The sequence below is a fragment of the Oncorhynchus tshawytscha genome, linkage group LG19 (assembly GCF_018296145.1).
Source record: "Oncorhynchus tshawytscha isolate Ot180627B linkage group LG19, Otsh_v2.0, whole genome shotgun sequence".
NCBI lineage: Eukaryota > Metazoa > Chordata > Actinopteri > Salmoniformes > Salmonidae > Oncorhynchus > Oncorhynchus tshawytscha.
Genome location: NC_056447.1, coordinates 40,162,558 through 40,182,795, shown reverse-complemented (window position 1 = coordinate 40,182,795; position 20,238 = coordinate 40,162,558). Strand labels below are relative to the sequence as shown.

The 20,238-nt window shown below is 43.9% G+C and overlaps 1 protein-coding gene across 1 annotated transcript in view; it reads left to right on the top strand.

Annotated features, from left to right (window-relative positions):
* The window catches only part of LOC112218755 (tetraspanin-9), a 289,884-nt gene that overhangs the window by 79,370 nt on the left and 190,276 nt on the right, over positions 1–20,238 (top strand). Inside the window, exon 3 of the mRNA XM_024379867.2 lies at positions 4,719–4,812. The gene's annotated coding sequence lies outside the window, so the exon portion shown is untranslated. The remainder of the gene's footprint in view (positions 1–4,718; positions 4,813–20,238) is intronic.

Below are 20,238 nucleotides of genomic sequence, written 5' to 3'. Positions count from 1 at the left end.
GGATCAGCCACGGCTCCTTCCTCATTGCATTCCTGGGCGGCAGCGTCATGCCCTGTGGTGTAACCCCATCCTCCACTAGGACTCTGAGTGAGGAGAGGCGGGGATGTGGTTAGAGTGGGAGGGGCTGGATGGCTGGAGGGGCCACAGCACCAATGCAGCTGTTGGGGATTTGTGGACTGAAGTTACCCTGCTGTACTCGGAGCAGGATTAAGCAGGGAAAACAGCAGAGGAGCCCTGGCCTCAGAAAACTCAGAGACCCTGGAGAGAGGACACCACTGGGCCATGAAGATGAGAACAGCGAAATGTATAAGACTGTATTGGAAAAGAGAGACGAGGAAGGACAGCTGTTGAACCCAAGGCTCCCTACATAAGGATGAGAGCAAGAACCTCGAGTCCTGTCTTCACGCTGTATTAACCCACTGTGGTGAAAGCCCTCTAGTAAACCACCACCTTGCCAAGCAGTCCAGACAGCCATTGGAGCCCAGATATGTTTCATACACATCCAGCCCTTCAGGGCAATGATACATTTTGTTCTAACAAGAGGGATTATTCTGAGAGTGATCAATAGCATCTCAGCACTTTGAAATTAAGAAATCACCCCCTCATCTCATCGAGATGTACTTCGTTCCATATCCCTTTTCAATTTCACTGTTCCCTGGCAGGCCAGGTATGGGACTGGAAAGGAGTTTGGGCTTGTGTGCGTGTGTATGCGCTTGCGTGTGCGTGCGTGTGTGTGTGCACATATGTGTATGTATGTGTGTGTTTGTCCCAGGACTTAGGTAGAGGCCCAGCTGACTGCCCTGTGCCCTCCTGTGCCACAGTGACGTCCCTCTGCCACCCTCACAACTGGAGGGGCTCTGTGACAGGGGCAGCTGCCTGCCTCCCCTTTCTCCCCTGGGGCTAATGATACACCAATACAGCCAACAGCACGCAATGGGCCTATCAACACCTTCTTCCAGCTTTCTTATTAGAACACGGCTACTCTCCCTCCAGTCTCCAGTGAGTCTCTACGGCTCTCCACTGCTAGCAAGATCACAGCCCTTCTACGGCAGACCGCTGCTCCAGAGCATTTCCCACTCCCTCTCCGGCCCTTTTGTGTGAATACTAGATTTGTCTCACTCTCTCTTGAACAGAGGTAGACACAGTGTGTTTTGGTCTGGCTGCTTCTATGAACAGAGGGAGACACGCAGTGTGTTTTGGTCTGGCTGCTTCTCAAAGGTTACCTCTGACTTTTATCTCACGGCTGGCCTTGAAGCTTGGTGGAGTGGGGCTGACACACACTGACACACATCACACAGGCCTGGTTTCAGTTAAGGCAGCAGCAGCTGCAGCAGGAGGAGGAAATTCTATTTCCCATAGTTCACCCAGTGTAATGGAACATGTGTAGTACGTCTCTCAAGATGCCCAGTTATCATCGGCTTGCTTGGAAAAACCTCACACATTCATACACAGACACACACACACACAGACAGACAGAGGCCCACAGACAGTTAAAATAATACTAAGGGTGAGCGATTACGACCAGGGCCAAATTACAGCAGGCCTGTTTATAGCACATACTGATTGAGACGGTTTATATAGTAACATCTCCTCAGCATATCTCCTCAGAAGGCTGACCATCCCTTCCCCACGTCATCCATCTCCTCTAGTCACACACACAGGGGAGCACACTATACTACTCCGGGCCCAGTGTGGGAATGTTGCTCTAGCAGTTTCTTAAACATGTGCTGATGGCCATCATTCTCCTTGGCTTGTGTTTAGAGCTGGAGGTCCAGTGACTGTCCACACTCTCTGAGGAGGAAATGGGCTGCTCAAATAATTGCGAGTAATTACATAAGTCTTATTAGGTACTGTCATTGAAGCCAACATTCATTTGGGTCACTAATGGGACAGACACAACTGTTTTGTTATGCAGACTCTCTTGCTCTCTAGGGCTGACCATAATTAGTCGACTGGTCGATTGTTTGGTCGTTAGGCTGTTGGTTGACTGAGATTTTTTGTTGTTGAGCAGGAGCAAATATATACTGTACAGTACCAGTCAAAAGTTTGTATACACTTACTCATTCCAGGGTTTTTCTTTAATTTGACTATTTTCTACATTTTAGAATAATAGTGACTGCATCAGGAGTATGAAATAACACATATGGAATCATGTAGTAACCAAAATAGTGTTAAACAAATTGAAATATACAGTTGAAGTCGGAAGTTCACATACACTTAGGTTGGAGTCATTAAAACTCATTTTTCAACCACTCCACAAATTTCTTGTTAACAAACTATAGTTTTGCAAGTCGGTTAGGAGATCTACTTTGTGCATGACACAAGTAATTTTTCCAACAATTGTTTACAGACAGATTATTTCACTTATAATTCACTGTATCACAATTCCAGTGGGTCAGAAGTTTACATACACTAAGTTGTCTGTGCCTTTAAACAGCGTGGAAAAATCCAGTAAATGTTGTCATGCCTTTAGAAGCTTCTGATAGGCTAATTGACATAATTTGAGTCAATTGGAGGTGTACCTGTGGATGTATTTCAAGGCCTACCTTCAAACTCAGTGCCTCTTTGCTTGACATCAAGGGAAAATCAAAAGAAATCGGCCAAGACCACAGAAAAAAATTGTAGAGCTCTTCATGTCTGGTTCATCCTTGGGATCAATTTCCAAATGCCTGAAGGTACTACGTTCATCTGTACAAACAATAGTACGCAAGTATAAACACCATGGGACCACGCAGCCGTCATACTGCTCAGGAAGGAGACGCTTTCTGTCTCCTAGAGATGAACTTACTTTGGTGCAAATCAATCCCAGAACAACAGCAAAGGACTTTGTGAAGATGCTGGAGGAAACAGGCACAAAAGTATCTATATCCACAGTAAAACAAGTCCTATATCGACATAACCTGAAAGGCAGCTCAGCAAGGAAGAAGCCACTGCTCAAAATCCGCCATAAAAAAGCCAGACTATGGTTTGCAACTGCACATGGGGACAAAGATCGTACTTTTTGGAGAAATGTCCTCTGATCTGATGAAACAAAAATATAATTGTTTGGCCATAATGACCATCGTTATGTTTGGAGGGAAAAGGGGGAGGCAAATATAAGCTGAAATTAATCACTCTCTACTATTATTCTGACATTTCACATTCTTAAAATAAAGTGGTGATCCGAACTGACCTAAGACAGGGAATTGTTACTTGGATTAATTGTCAGGAATTGTGAAAAACTGAATTTAAATATATTTGGCTAAGATGTATGTAAACGTCTGACTTCAACTGTATCTTATATTAGAGATTCTTCAAAGTAGCCACCCTTTACCTTGATGACCGCTTTGCACACTCTTGGCATTCTCTCAACCATCTTCATGAGGTAGTCACCTGGAATACATTTCAATTAGCAGGTATAGATAGCCTTGTTAAAAGTTCATTTGTGGAATTTCTTTTCTTCTTATTAATGTGTTTGACCCAATCAGTTGTGTTGTGACAAGGTAGGGTTGGTATACAGAAGATAGCCCTATTTAGTAAAAGACCAAGTCCATATTATGGCAAAAACACCTCAAATAAGCAAAGAGAAACGACAGTCCATCATTACTTTAAGACATGAATGTCAGTCAATCCAGAAAATTTACTTTGAAAGTTTCTTCAAATGCAGTAGCAAAAACCAGCAATCGCTATGATGAAATTGACATGATTGGTTGACTGTAGGTGGGGGCGGTACTTTCTTTATAAACACAAATTCACTTCCTTGACAACTTCCTTCAGAACAGCTCTGCACAATATTGTTGTATGGTGGTATTATACATTTTATATTGTAGATATGTAGTGGTGTAATAATGTTCTATGATGTACTGTTTTATATTTTGTTTTATGTGTGATGTAAGTGCCTTAAATGGTTTGGACCGCAGGAAGAGTAGCTTCTGCCTTGGCAGCATCTAATGGGGATTCCTAACAAATACAAATGCCCCGACGGCTATATTGGAATTGTTTGTTGGCACCGCCAAGGCTGTTTCCCTTCTGCCGCTATTGTAGAACAGCCCTCCAAATTATAAAAGGAAACTGGAGATGCCATTGCTCATCATTACATGGAAATGTAAGGCATTGCCTGGGATATCATCTTATAGGGAGAGGCAACCTGGGCCATGTTGATTTTATTTTATTTTATTTATATGATTGGGGCTGTAGATCAGCCTGTAGACTAGACGCCTGCTGCACACACCTGTTCATGGAGTGCTATCATTCATTCTGCAGAGCAAGTGCTGGCTATTGATAGTCTGTGTATTTTACCATGCTTGCCAAGTGAGAGAGAGAGAGAGAGAGACTGACTGACTCACTGACTCAGAATCAGACCCAGTAGCTACAGTGTGTATACATCTTGTCATCCACTCCCAGCATATTGTCCTTTCTTATTTCCCCCTCTCAGTATTCTGCCGCAGTGCTCAAGGTCACACGTAGCGCCTAGAGTTTTGTTGGAGCTGAGTGAAGAACTGACCACTCTGGTGAAAAACAGCTTGCTCTAGTCTCTCAAACTGTGGTGGTGATGCTCTTTACATTTTAACTGTTCCTCCTGGCCTGTGGAATAGATCTATCCATGTGGCCATTTTATACTCTGGGTTTTATTGTGTTTTACAGGCCTGGCCCTCTATACATATGACGTTTATTATTCATGGACTGTGGTGAGAAAGAGAGAGAGCATAGAGTGCTGACTGAGTTTGTGTTTTTGGCAGGCTTCAGGGCTTTCTTACTCGTGAGACTCTGAGACTGACCTGTGACTGTGGAACAGACACTGTCTCCCTCTACATCTTCACCCCCAGAGCAAAGGTAAGAACTCCACACACACAGACACACACACACACACACACACACACACACACACACACACACACACACACACACACACACACACACACACACACACACACACACACACACACACACACACACACAGGGCTCCCATCTGTTTCAGGACCTGTTTAACACATTATCAAAGGGAACAAGACACTGTAATTACACCTACCAGAGATATAATACCAGTGCCCTAGCCGCGTCTCAGTCACCATCGATGTGTTTGCGCAATGAACTTCGATTCAGTTGCACTGTAATCAGCATTAGCTCCTCTAGCTCAACCCCCTCTGCTCTGATGTCACAGTACACTGTTGCACCTTTGACAGCCCTACTGTTTGCTCTGCAGTGAGTATGGTTACATGCACACAATAATGTGATTATTGTGCATAATCAGATGAATTCAATAGTTAGATTGAAACGTTTACATGCTTTGCAAGAAGAATGATTCCCCTAATAATCCTGTTTACGTGGACACATCTGCAATCAGGCTACCTGATGACACTGGTAAATGCAGAAAATTCCCAATCAAAATAAACGTTCTACCATGTCATTTTTGGGAAGCATATTTGATCCTGAAATTAAGACTTATAATGTTTGTATATACTACTTCTAAGACACATACATTTAGTTTTTCCAAAGTCAATTGACTTGTGCTAAAGAGGGAGGCGGTAGCGGAGAGAACAGTCTATGACTGGGGTGGCTGGAGACTTTGACAGTTTTTAGGGCCTTCCTCTGACACCACCTGGTGTAGAGGTCCTGGATGGCAGGCAGCTTAGCCGTAGTGATGTTCTGGGCCGTACGCACTACCCTCTGTAGTGCCTTGCGGTCGGAGGCCGAGCAGTTGCCGTACCAGGCAGTGATGCAACCAGTCAGAAAACCAGTTTTAATCAGCGCATGCTTTCTTTGATTTTGACCTCGTGCCGTTTAAGATAAGCAAAGTAAGGTGTTTACAGGACTATTGCATAATCTGCCTACAACCATAAGCAAATTATTACTGTCCATGTAAACATTCTCAGTGTGTCTTTAAGACATAGCATGGTATAATCTTTTTCATCTTACAGCACACACTCCCTAGTCAGTTGTGCTCTTATTCCCCGGGCCTTCCAAGGTGTAAGGTCTTCTCTGATAGCCACTCAGACCCCTTCCCGGTGGCTCCCCACTTCAAAGTCAAGCGTTGCTAAAAAGGAGGACTAAAATTTGCCGCTAGCCAGTGCTCAGAAAGACCGGCTAACTTGTGTTTAGCTACCGATGTAGGATCTTAATTTGAGCCAGTTTGCTACAACAGGAGAATAATCCTGCAGCAACAGGAAATGTGAATTATTATGTGAATTATAATTAATATACATTTTTGTAGGGGTTATTTTACATTTTTGTAGTGGTTGGTACATTTTTCGTTAGGGCAAATCAGGTCTGAAATTTTAAAAGTGGAAATTACAAACTTTACTAGCCTTGTCACGCCCTGACCATAGTTTGCTTTGTATGTTTTTCTGTTTTGTTTGGTCAGGGTGTGATCTGAGTGGGCATTCTATGTTGGATGCCTAGTTTGTCTGTTTCTGTGTCTGGCCTGATATGGTTGTCAATCAGAGGCAGGTGTTAGTCGTTGTCTCTGATCGGGAACCATATTTAGGTAGCCTGGGTTTCACTGTTGGTTTGTGGGTGTTTGTTTCTTGTGTTAGTGTTTTTGCCACACGGGACTGTTTCGGTTTGGTTTATTTCACATTATTGTTTTGTATTTCATAGTGTTCAGGCTTTTCTTATTAAAATTGTCATGGGCACTTACCACGCTGCGTTTTGGTCCGATCCCTGCTACACGGAAATCTGCCATTACAAGACTTTTTAAAACTCAAATACACTACAAGTTTGCATTTCCTGCTTTACAGAAACATTCTCAGCAGTATTTGGTAGCATTGCTTTTAGCATTGTTTAACGTTTTGAGTAGCCTTCCACAAGCTTCCCACAATAAATTGGTGTGGCAGAGCTGGTGTACCTGAACAAACAAAAGAGTGATCAAATTAAGATCCTACATCTTTAGATCAAAGCGTATTGTAGCTGATCTGGCAGGCTTGGCGGCGGCAGGGCTACTGTGCCAGTCATGTGAGTGATGCGGTAAGAAGCCTCAGGCGCTGAGGTGTCAGATCCATAGCAGAGAAATCAACAGGATGGGGGGTTTGGGAATGAAGGGTCAAGGATGTGGGCATCACTCTCTCTCCCTCACTGTCCCTTTTAATGCATACAAACATCCCCCTCTGGGCTTTGTGGTTTGCAGGAGATGTGTGTGTGTGTGTGTGTGTGTGTGTGTGGCAGAGAGTGATAGTGTGTGTGTGTGAGTGACTGTGACTATGTATGAATGTATGTATGCATGTACACTACCGTTCAAAAGTTTGGGGTCACTTAGATATGTCCTTGTTTTTGAAAGAAAAGCACATTTTTTTGTTCATTAAAATAACCTCAAATTGATCAGAAATACAGTGTAAACATTGTTAATGTTGTAAATGACTATTGTAGCTGGAAACGGCAGATATTTTATGGAATATCTACATAGGCGTACAGAGGCCCATTATCAGCAACCATCACTCCTGTGTTCCAATGGCACGTTGTGTTAGCTAATCCAAGTTTATCATTTTAAAAGGCTAATTGATCATTACAACACCCTTTTGCAAATATGTTAGCACTGCTGAAAACTGTTGTCCTGATTAAAAAAGCAATAAAACTTGTCTTCTTTAGACGAGTTGAGTATCAGGAGTATTCCATGCGAGAAATTGCCAAGAAACTGTAGATCCCGTACAACGCTGTGTACTACTCCCTTCACAGAACAGCGCAAACTGGCGCTAACCAGAATAGAAAGAGGAGTGGAAGGCCCCGGTGCACAACTGAGCAAGAGGACAAGTACATTAGAGCGTCTAGTTTGAGAAACAGACGCCTCACAAGTCCTCAACTGGCAACTTCATTAAATAGTATCCACAAAACACCAGTCTCAACGTCAACAGTGATGAGGTGACTCCATGATGCTGGCCTTCTAGGCAGAGTTCATCTGTCCAGTGTCTGTGTTCTTTTGCCCATCTTTTATTTTTATTGACCAGTCTGAGATATGGCTTTTTTTTGCAACTTTGTCTCGGCCAGCATCCTGCTTTTCTTTCAAAAACAAGGACATTTCTAAGGGACCCCAAACTTTTGAACTGTAGTGTATGTATTTACAGGTACAGTTGAAGTCGAAAGTTTACATACACCTTATCCAAATAATTTTAAGCTCAGTATTTCACAATTCTTGACCAAGAAACTGAAGATCCCGTACAACAATTAATCCTAGTAAAAATTCCCTGTTTTAGATCAATTAGGATCATCACTTTATTTTAAGAATGTGAAATGTCAGAGTAATAGTAGAGAATGATTTATTTCAGCTTTTATTTCTTTCATCACATTCCCAGTGGGTCAGAAGTTTACATACACTCAATTAGTATTTGGTAGCATTGCTTTTAGCATTGTTTAACGTTTTGAGTAGCCTTCCACAAGCTTCCCACAATAAATTGGTGTGGCAGAGCTGGTGTACCTGAATCAGGTTTGTAGGCCTCCTTGCTCGCACACGCTTTTTCAGTTCTGCCCACAAATTTTCTATAGGATTGAGGTCAGGGCTTTGTGATGGCCACTCCAATACCTTGACTTTTGTTGTCCTTAAGCCATTTTGCCACAACTTTGGAAGTATGCTTGGGGTCATTGTCCATTTGGAAGACCCATTTGCGACCAAGCTTGAACTTCGTGCCTGATGTCTTGAGATGTTGCTTCAATATATCCCCATAATTTTCCGTCCTCATGATGCCATCTATTTTGTGAAGTGCACCAGTCCCTCCTGCAGCAAAGCACCCCCACAACATGATGCTGCCACCCCCGTGCTTCACTGTTGGGATGGTGTTCTTCGGCTTGCAAGCCTCCCCCTTTTCCTCAAACCATAACGATGGGCATTATGGCCAAACAGTTGTACTTGTGTTTCATCATGCCAGAGGACATTTCTCCAAAAACAATCTTTGTCCCCATGTGTAGTTGCAAACCGTAGTCTGGCTTTTTTTATGGCAGTTTTGGAGCAGTGGCTTCTTCCTTGCTGTGCGGCCTTTGAGGTTATGTCGATATAGGACTCGTTTGACTGTGGATATAGATTATTTTGTACCTGTTTCCTCCAGCATCTTCACAACGTCCTTTGCTGTTGTTCTGCGATTGATTTGCCCTTTTCGCACCAAAGTACGTTCATCCTCTTCCTGAGCGGTATGACGCCTGCGTGGTCCCATGGCGTTTATACTTGCGTACTATTGTTTGTACAGATGAACGTGGTACTTTCAGGCATTTCGAAATTGCTCCCAAGGATGAACCAGACTTGTGGAGGTCTACAATTCTTTTTCTGAGGTCTTGGTTGATTTCTTTGGATTTTTCCATGATGTCAAGCAAAGAAGCACTGAGTTTGAAGGTAGGCCTTGAAATACATCCACAGGTACACCTCCAATTGACTCAAATGATGTCAATTATCTTCCAAGCTGTTTAAAGGCACAGTCAACTTAGTGTATGTAAACTTCTGACCCACTGGAATTGGAATACAGTGAAATAATAAGTTAATTAATCTATCTGTAAACAATTTTTGGAAATATGATTTGTGTCATGCACAAAGTAAATGTCCTAATTGACTTGCCAAAACTATAGTTTGTTAACAAGTAATTTGTGGAGTGGTTGAAAAACTAGTTTTAATAACTCCAACCTAAGTGTATGTGAACTTCCGACTTCAACTGTATGTGCACATACACATAATGTGAGCTCATATGTGTGTGAAGTGAGTCCCCTCACTCAATTAGACAACCTTCAGCTGGCAGATAATTTAGGGATATTGACAGATGAGGTCATTGAAACATCATCAGCCCCCCTCCACAGCCTCCCAGGCCTGGACCACAGGCATGTGGGCCAGCGTGAAGTGGACTGCTGGGAGGTCAGGAGTAACTGAGACCGGTGGAGGATATAGGACGACAGGACAGGAATGGCCTGCTCAGAGAGGATGTCCAAACCCTCACCCCCCTCAACTCAAATAAATCAAATCATAATATCAATTATTATTTGTCACATGCGCCGAAAATAACAGGTATAGACTTTTCTGAGCCAGACTATTCCATTCTCCCTCCCTGCATCTTAGTCTACCTGATGCTACTCCTCCAATGGAACTATTTACATATTTTTTTCCCAGGCTGAAGCAGCAGCTGCACGCACCAATGGCCACCAGAGATATGGCACGCCTCTGTTTATTGGCTATTGATTGACTGTGCTTTGGCAAAGGGAGACAATGAGTTACCGGCCGCTCGCTGTGGTAGTACTGCTTCTCGAGACAAAGTAGTCTGGCCTGGTTTACTTTATTTATTTATATCTCTGGTTTTATACTGAACAAAAATATAAACGCAACATGTAAAGTGTTGGTCCCATATTTCATGAGCTAAAATAAAAGATCCCAGAAATTTTCAATAAGCTCCAAAAACGTATTTCTCTCAAATGTTGTCTACAAATTTGTTTACATCCTTGTTAGTAAGCATTTTTCCTTTACCAAGGTAATCCATCCACCTGACAGGTGTGGCATATCAAGAAGCTGATTAAACAGCATGATCATTACACAGGTGCACCTTGTGCTGAGGACAATAAGAGGCCACTCTTAATTGTGCAGTTTTGTCATACAACACAATACCACAGATGTCTCATGTTTTCAGGGAGCGTGGAATTGGCATGCGGACTGCAGGAATGTCCACCAGAGCTGTTGCCAGATAATTGAATGTTAATTTCTCTACCATAAGCCGCCTCCAACATCGTTTTAGAGAATTTGAAAGTACAGTACAGTTAAAAATTTTGGACACACCTACTCATTCAAGGGATTTTCTTCATTTTTACTATTTTCTACACTGTAGAATAATAGTGAAGACATCAACACTATAAAATAACACATATGGAATGATGTAGTAACCAGAAAAGTGTTAAACAAATCAAAATATATTTTTTGTAGCAACACTTTGCCTTGATGACATCTTTGCACACTCTTGGCATTCTTTCAACCAGCTTCACCTAGAATACTTTTCCAACAGTCTTGAAGGAGTTCCCACATATGCTGAGCACTTGTTGGCTGCTTTTCCTTCACTCTGCGGTCCAACTCATCCCAAACCATCTCAATTGGGTTGAAGTCGGGTGACTGTGGAGGTCAGGTCATCTGATGCAGCAATCCATCACTCTCCTTTTTGGTCAAATAGCACTTACACAGCATGGAGGTGTGTTGGGTCATTGTTCTGTTGAAAGAGAAATTATAGTCCCACTAAGCCAAACCAGGTGGGATGGTGTATCTCTGCAGAATGCTGTGGTAGCCATGCTGGTTAAGTGTGCCTTGGATTCTAAATAAATCACAGACAGTGTTACCAGCAATGCACCCCCACAAATAACATTTGATTTGATCATACCTCCTCCTCCATGCTTCACGGTGGGAACCACACATGCAGAGATCATCCGTTCACCTACTCTGTGTCTCACAAAGACACGGCGGTTGGAACCAAAAATCTCAAATTTCAAGTCATCAGACCAAAGGACAGATTTCCACTGGCCTCATGTCCATTACTCGTATTTCTTGGCTCATGCAAGTCTCTTCTTCTTATTGGTGTCCTTTAGTAGTGTTTTTTTTACAGCAATTCGACCATGAATGCCTGATTCACACAGTCGCCTCTGAACAGTTGATGTTGAAATGTGTCTGTTGCTTGAACTCTGTGAAGCATTTACTTGGGCTACAATTTCTGAGGCTGGTAACTCTAATAAACATATCTTCTGCAGCAGAAGTAACTCTGGGTCTTCCTTTCCTGTGGCGATCTTCATGAGAGCCTGTTTCATCATAGCACTTGATGGTTTTTGCGACTGCACTTGAAGAAACATTCAAAGTTCTTGAAATTTTCAGCCGGATTGACTGACCTTCACGCCTTAAAGTAATGATGGACTGTTGTTTCTCTTTGCTTATTTGAGCTGATTGGTCTTTTACCAAATAGGGCTATCTTCTGTATACCACCCCTACCTTGTCACAACACAACTGATTGGCTCAAACATAATAAGACGGAAAGAAATATCACAAAGGAACTTTTAACAAGGCACACCTGTTAATTGAAATGCATCCCAGGTGTCTACCCCATGAAGCTGGTTGAGAGAATGCCAAGGGTTTACAAAGCTGTCATCAAGGCAAAGGGTTTCTACTTTGAAGACTCTCAAATATAAAATATATTTTGATTTGTTTAACACTTTTTTGGATACTACATGATTCCATGTGTTTTTCATAGTTTTGTTGTCTTCACTATTATTCTACATTGTGTAAAATAGTAAAAATAAGTAAAACCCTTTAATGAGTAGCTGTGTCCAAACTTTTGACTGGTACTGTACCTCCAACCTCACAAACACAGACCATGTGTATGGCGTCATATGGGCGAGCGTTTGCTAATGTCAACATTTTGAACAGAGTGTCCCAAGGTGGAGTTATGGTTATGGGCAGGCATAAGCTACAGGCAACGAACCCAATTGCATTTTATTGATGAAAATTTGAATGCACAGAGATAGCATGACGAGATCCTGAGGCCTATTATTGTGCCATTCATCCGCTGCTATCACCTCATGTTTCAGCAAGATAATGCACAGCCCCTTGCTAGTCCGTGGTGAGTAATTGCAGTCGCAAGGATCTGTACACAATTCCTGGACGCTGAAAATGTCTCAGCTCTTCCATGGGCTGCATACTCACCAGACATGTCACCCATTGAGCATGTTTGGGATGCTCTGGATCAACTTGCATGACAGGGTGTTCAAGTTCCTGCCAATATCCAGCAACTTCGCACAGCCATTGAAGAGGAGTGGGACAACATTTCACTGGCCACAATCAACAGCCTGATCCACACCCCTACCGTTTTTTTAAAGGTATCTGTCACCAACAGATGCATATCCGTATTCCCAGTCATGTGAAATCCTTACATTAGTGCCTAATTTATTTATTTCAATTGACTGATGTCCTTATTATCAGGTATGAAGGTAAGACCCAGATGTAGACCATGTCGAATAAAAAATAGTTTAATATTCCAACAGGGGAGGGCAATAGGCAGGTCAAAGCAGACAAGGGTCAGTAAACCAGAGGCGGGGCAATGGTACCGGGTAAGGCAGAAGTCGGTAGTCCAGAGGGGGGCAAAGGTACACTACACCAGGTGGTAGGCGGGTGGTAGGCGTTACGTAGATCAACTTGGAGAACACAGTGGCTCCCTGGAGTGGCTCGAAGCCGAGGAAATGAGTGGTAGCCGATAATGGTTCTTAACAGTGATGTCATTGAGTCCCTGGTAGTCAATACACAGGCACAGAGTCTTGTCCTTCTTCTCCACATAGAAGAACCCTCCTGCGCCAGCGGAAGAGGAAGAGGGATGAATAAATCCAGTAGCTAGGGAGTCCCCAATGTAGTTCTCCATAGCCTTGGTTTCAGGTCCTGACAGTGCGTACAGACACCCCCGGGGAGGCGTGGTGCTAGGGAGAAGATCAATCTCGCCATCATAGGGGCGGTTCGGTGGAAGGGATGTGGCCCGGGACTTGCTGAACACCTCCCAGAGATCCTGGTACTCCGCGGGAATGGAGGAGAGATCCGGAACCACCTCAGAGGACCCAGGAAGACGTCCCTGGGCAGGTTGCGCCGACTTCAGACAATGGCAAAGCAAAACCAACTCCAGCCCATGATGGCACCCATAGACCAGTTAATGAGTGGGTTGTGTTGTTGGAGCTAGCAGAATCCAAAAACCACGGGGATCTGGTGGAACTTGATGAGCAGGAACTGAATGGTCTCGCTGTGATTCCCTGACACCCGTAGGTGGATGGGAGTGGTGTTATGGGTTACCCGACCTATAGAGCGTCCATCCAATGCTCTAAAATCCACGGGAATGGAGAGGGGCTGAGTGGAGATGATCAGCTCGGAAGTCAGTGTGGCGTCCAAAAAGCTCTCATTGGCCCGAGAGTGAATGAGGACCCGGAGAGATTTGGACTGGTCTCCCCACAGCAGAATGACATGAAAATAGGTGCAAGTAAAGGAAGCAGAATAGTTCTCCATTTAGAGAGTACTCGCTCATACCGTGAGCCTGGTCTTTTACCGGGCACGAGGACACAAAATGACAAAAGTCCCACAATACAGACAGCTCCCTGTTCTAATCCGGTGTTGCCATTCACCTGGCAACAGCCAAGCCCTGCCTAGTTGCATGGGCTCGGGAAACCGTGCCTCGGCCCTCCTCTGTGATTCTCGAGGAAGGTAGGGAAATCTCGGGTGCTCTCGGCCACGGGACCGCCGAGAACTTCCGGGATGACTCAGAGGCAAGGTGGAATCCCTGGACGTGTGAGTGAAATTAAATTTCCTCTCTATCCGTCGTTCCTGCAATCGCCCATCGATGCGGATGGTCAAATCGATGAGGGAGTCCAAATCTGTGGGTAACTACAGGTGAAACAGATCTGGGTGTGACAGTACCCCGTCCCCCGTCCCCCTCTCATATCTGCACCAGGTGGTAGGCAAGCTCTTCCTTAACCTCCTCTGAGAAGTCATGGAGGAACATGTCGAACAGTGCTTCCGGGTTCCACGCACTCTCCGCTGCCAACGTACGGAAATCCACCACATAGTCGTCCACAGTGCGGGTGTCCTGCCAGAGCTGGATTAGCTTCTCTCCCCACGCTCTCCCACCCCTCCAGGCTCCCGCATATGGCCGGCTGCTGTTCCCAAATGATGGTAGCCAAGGTGAGAGCCCTTCCAGATGTCAGCGTGATGCGGTAGGCTATTTTGGAGCAACCAAAGCAGAAGGAGGAGGGCTGAAGCACGAAAATGAGTGCACACTGAGCTATAAACGCCCGATAGGTGCTCGACGCTCCATTAAAGCGTTACGCAGGAGGTAACCGGAGCTCCCAGGTAGGTGGAGTGGCTAGTGGGGCGACGCTGCTAACCGGCTATTGGGTTACCACCGTGGCAGGCTGCGCTCTAGACGACCCACGGAATTGCTCCAGCAGCATGTCCAACGTTCGGTCATGGCGCCCAGCCAGCGTTTGGACCCCCTCCATCAGCCCACGAAGCAATTCCTCGTGTCTACCAATGGAGGCTCCTTGGGAGGAGATGGCCCGGGTCTGCTGGGTCAGTCATGTCTAGTTCATACTATCAGGTATGAAGGTAAGACCCAGATGCAGACCACGTCGAATAAACAATAGTTTAATATTCCAACAGGGGCAGGCAATAGACAGATCAAGGCAGGCAGGGGTCTGTAAACCAGAGGTGGGGCAACGGTACTGGGCGGCAGGCAGGCCCCCCCCCCCCTGTTTCAGGCTTCTACTATGAAGGGGGAGCGAATAAGAGCTGTTTGAACCAGGTGACTGGCAGAATGCCATGAGCTAAGTCTCGCGTGCGGCCGTGAGAGCGACCTGCGTTCCCATTCAAATCTAAAGACAAAGGATTTGTCCTGTTGGAACAATATTTATGATAAAAACATCCTAAAGATTGATTATATACCTCTCTTTGGCTGAAAAAATGGCTGTGTTTTTATGTGACTAGGTGCTGACCTAACATAATTGCATGGTATACTTTTGTCGTAAAGCCTTTTTGAAATCGGACACAGTGGTGGGATTAACAATATGTTTATCTTTAAAATGGTGTATAATACTTGTATGTTTGAGGAATTTTAATTATGAGATTTCTGTTGTTTGAATTCCTCAAACTTTTATGAAATCACACATGCAAGATAGCAAATTAAAGTTACACTTGTTGTGAATTCAGTCAACATGTCAGATTTCAAAAAGGATTTTCGGCAATAGCAAACGATGCTATTATCTGAGGATAGCACCATAGTAAACAAAGAGAGAGAATCATACTCTGCATGCGCGACACAAAACGCAGGAAATAAAAATATAATTCATGCCTTACCTTTGACGAGCTTCTTTTGTTGGCACTCCAATATGTCCCATAAACATCACAAATGGTCCTTTTGTTCAATTAATTCTGTCGATATATATCCAAAATGTCCATTTATTTGGCGCGTTTGATCGAGAAAAACACGGGTTCCAACTTGCGCAACGTGACTACAAAATATCTCAAAAATTACCTGTAAACTTTGCCAAAACATTTCAAACTACTTTTGTAATACAACTTTAGGTATTTTTTACGTAAATAACCGATAAAATTGAAGACGGGATGATCTGTGTTCAATACAGGAGGAAAACAAACTGTAGCTAGCTTTCTGGTCACGCGCCTCTATCTAACAGTACACTTCAAGTTACCCTCGTTCAAAATGGCCGTACTTCTTCATTACACAAAGGAAAAACCTCAACCAATTTCTAAAGACTGTTGACATCCAGTGGAAGCGATAGGAACTGCAAGAAGGTCCCTTAGAAATCTGGATTCCCAATGAAAACCGATTGAAAAGAGAGTGACCTCAAAACAGTGTCCTCTGGGTTTCGCCTGCTAAATAAGTTCTGTTATACTCACAGACATGATTCAAACAGTTTTAGAAACTTCAGAGTGCTTTCTATCTAATAATATGCATATCTTATCTTCTGGGGATGAGTAGCAGGCAGTTGAATTTGGGCATGCATTTAATCCGGACGTCACCTGGATCTGTCACCAAGAAGTTAATCCCCCTGGCGTGTCAGATTTCAAAAAAGCTTTACAGCGAAAGCAAACCAAGCGTTTATGTGAGGACGAAAGTTAGAAAAGCAATAAAATGAATCGCTTACCTTTGATGATCTTCGGATGTTTGCACTCACTAGACTCCCAGTTACACAATAAATGTTCCTTTTGTTCGATAAAGATTATTTTTATATCCAAAAACCTCCATTTTGTTGGCGCGTTTTGTTTAGTAATTCACAGGCTCGTGCAGGTCGCGACGGGCAGACGAAAAATTCCAAATATTATCCGGAAAGTTCGTAGAAACATGTCAAATGTTTTTTTATAATCAATTCTCAGGTTGTTTTTACAATAAATAATAAATAATAAATCATATTTCAACCGGACGGTAGCTTTTTCAACAGGAGAGAGAGAGAAAAGGTCTGCTCCAAGCTGTTGGTGTATGAAAAACTCTGGGGACACGCAGCTATGCACTGACGCAATGTGATCGTTCTCGCTCATTTTTCAGAATAAAAGGCTGAAACTCTGTCTAAAGACTGTTCACATCATGTGGAAGGAATCTGGTTGATATCCCTTTAAATGGAGGGAAGGCATGCAATGGAACAGGGAGTTTTCAAAATAAGAGGCACTTCCTGGTTGGATTTTCCTCTGCAATATCAGTTCTGTTATACTCACGGACAATATTTTGACAGTTTTGGGTAACTTTAGAGTGTTTTCTATCCTAATCTGACCATTATATGCATATTCTAGCCTCTGGGTCTGAGAAATAGGCAGTTTCATTTGGGTATGTTTTTCATCGAAACATCAAAATACTGCCCCCTACACTCAACAGGTTAATGGGATTTCAGCCATAAGAAGTTAATGATGCATTACGAGATGGAGGGATGGCAACATGGAATCTTCCCACATGGCTTATTTATATAGTGTCAAGACATGGATACAGGTTCTATTCTGTGGAGAGGTCACTAGCATAAGGCGAGCTATGTCAATGCGAAAGGACGAGCAATTCAATTTGGTCCTCTGATGACATCCATTTGAAATTAAATTGGTTCCTGCACATATTTTCATTTTCCAGGAGTCATTGGTTCATTAAGTATGCTTGGATGTGAATGCGTCTCGGTCTCACCGTAATGCGAGGAGGAAACACCCATCCATGTGAAAGCTAATGAATGACTATAAATAAGTATGTTACAACTTCTGCATTTGCAAAACACATCTCCAATAAAATAGTTGTATGATGATGTTAGAATGTTCAAATCTCTTGTTTTAAGCAGTCTAATGAACATGCTTGGTGTTTCAGAGGAGGCTGTTATCTTCTTTGAGCCTCTCTGATCTACTGGGAGATTGGTATTCCCTCTACACAGGCTGAATACTGCTTGGACTGCCTGACTGGTTGACTTTCATTGTGTGGGAAGAGTAGCTACATATATATCAGCAATGACTGTACAGTACGTTTATTTTCTGGAGGAAAACATATACACTGTTTGAGCGTCAGGCAGCTTTGTGCTATGAAATAGTTTATCAGTTAAATGAGAGAACGACTGTGAGATAAAAAAGATTTTAGCTGTAAAGATTTATTAGCTCTCTTGCAGTATTGAGAAGTGATGAATGCAGTAGCTAGGGTAGTATACCGTGTGTCGGGGTATTTGGAAATCATCGTCAATACCAAAGTTTTTCAATACATTTTTATATATGTAGCTACTTTCCAAGTAAATACCTGCAGTCTACTTGTGCAATACTTTAGGAGATGAAGCAGATTGGGTTCTTGTAAGGCGTTTAGGTGTAGCAGGTAAGGGGTAGTCAGGCACAGGACACCTAGATGAGTAATAAATGTAACTTTACTCAAAAAACAAATATTCCAAGAAGGAAGACAATCAAGCTCACAAATGAGACCAACTTACAAAGAACAAACACGCACAAAACCTTGGGGGACACAGAGGGTTAAATAAGGAACATATAATTATGGGAATGTACACCAGCTGTGTGCAATGAAGACAAAAGAAATGGAAAATGAAAAGTGGATCGGTGGCGGCTAGAAAAGCGGTGACGTCTACCGCCCAACACCGCCCGTACAAGGAGAGGGGCCAACTTCGGCGGAAGTCGTGACAGTTCTTCATTTCACCTGTGACATTATTTTAAATTATTAAGCTTACCTTTGTCTGTAAATAGCACAACAGGAGAAAGCGGGAACAGTTTCCAAACGCCTTAATGTACCATGTCCATCTGTACAAACAATAGTACGCAAGTATAAACACCATGGGACCACACAGCTGTCATACCGCTCAGGAAGGAGATGCGTTCTGTCTCCTAGAGATTAATGTACTTTGGTGTGAAAAGTGCAAATCAATCCCAGAACAACAGCAAAGGACCTTGTGAAGATGCTGGAGGAAACAGGTAAAAAAAGATCTATATCCAGAGTAAAATGAGTCCTATATCGACATAACCTGAAAGGCCACTCAGCAAGGGGCGGCAGATGGAGCTCTTCCTCATCATGGTTACTCTCTTGAGACACTTCAATTTTGTCTGGACTGAGAACGCAGGGGTACCTGACTATACCCCTGTGTTTGGTGCGGCAGGGTAGCCTAGTGCTTAGAGCGTTGGACTAGTAGCTGGAAGGATGCAAGTTCAAACCCCCGAGCTGATAAGGTACAAATCTGTCATTCTGCCCCTGAACAGGCAGTTATCCCACTGTTCCTAGGCTGTCATTTAAAATAGGAATTTGTTCTTAACTGACTTGCCTGGTTAAATAAAGGTCAAATAAAAAACTGTTCCAAAAACCGCCATAAAAAAAAGCCAGACTACGGTTTGCAACTGCACATGGGGACAAAGATTGTACCTTTTGGAGAAATGTCCTCTGGTCTGATGAAACAAAGTAGAATCTCAATTCAACGGCTCAGACACAAGAGGCATGTGGCAGGGTCTACAGTCAATCACGGACTACAGGAAGAAATCCAGCCCAGTCACGGACCAGGATGTCTTGCTCCCAGGCAGACTAAATAACTTTTTTGCCCGCTTTGAGGACAATACAGTGCCACTGACACGGCCTGCAACGAAAACATGCAGTCTCTCCTTCACTGCAGCAGAGGTGAGTAAGACATTTAAACGTGTTAACCCTCGCAAGGCTGCAGGCCCAGACGGCATCCCCAGCCGCGCCCTCAGAGCATGCGCAGACCAGCTGGCCGGTGTGTTTACGGACATATTCAATCAATCCCTATACCAGTCTGCTGTTCCCACATGCTTCAAGAGGGCCACCATTGTTCCTGTTCCCAAGAAAGCTAAGGTAACTGAGCTAAACGACTACCGCCCGTAGCACTCACATCCGTCATCATGAAGTGCTTTGAGAGACTAGTCAAGGACCATATCACCTCCACCCTACCTGACACCCTAGACCCACTCCAATTTGCTTACCGCCCAAATAGGTCCACAGACGATGCAATCTCAACCACACTGCACACTGCCTAACCCATCTGGACAAGAGGAATACCTATGTGAGAATGCTGTTCATCGACTACAGCTCGGCATTCAACACCATAGTACCCTCCAAGCTCGTCATCAAGCTCGAGACCCTGGGTCTCGACCCCGCCCTGTGCAACTGGGTACTGGACTTCCTGACGGGCCGCCCCCAGGTGGTGAGGGTAGGTAACAACATCTCCTCCCCGCTGATCCTCAACACTGGGGCCCCACAAGGGTGCGTTCTGAGCCCTCTCCTGTACTCCCTGTTCACCCACGACTGCTTGGCCACGCACGCCACC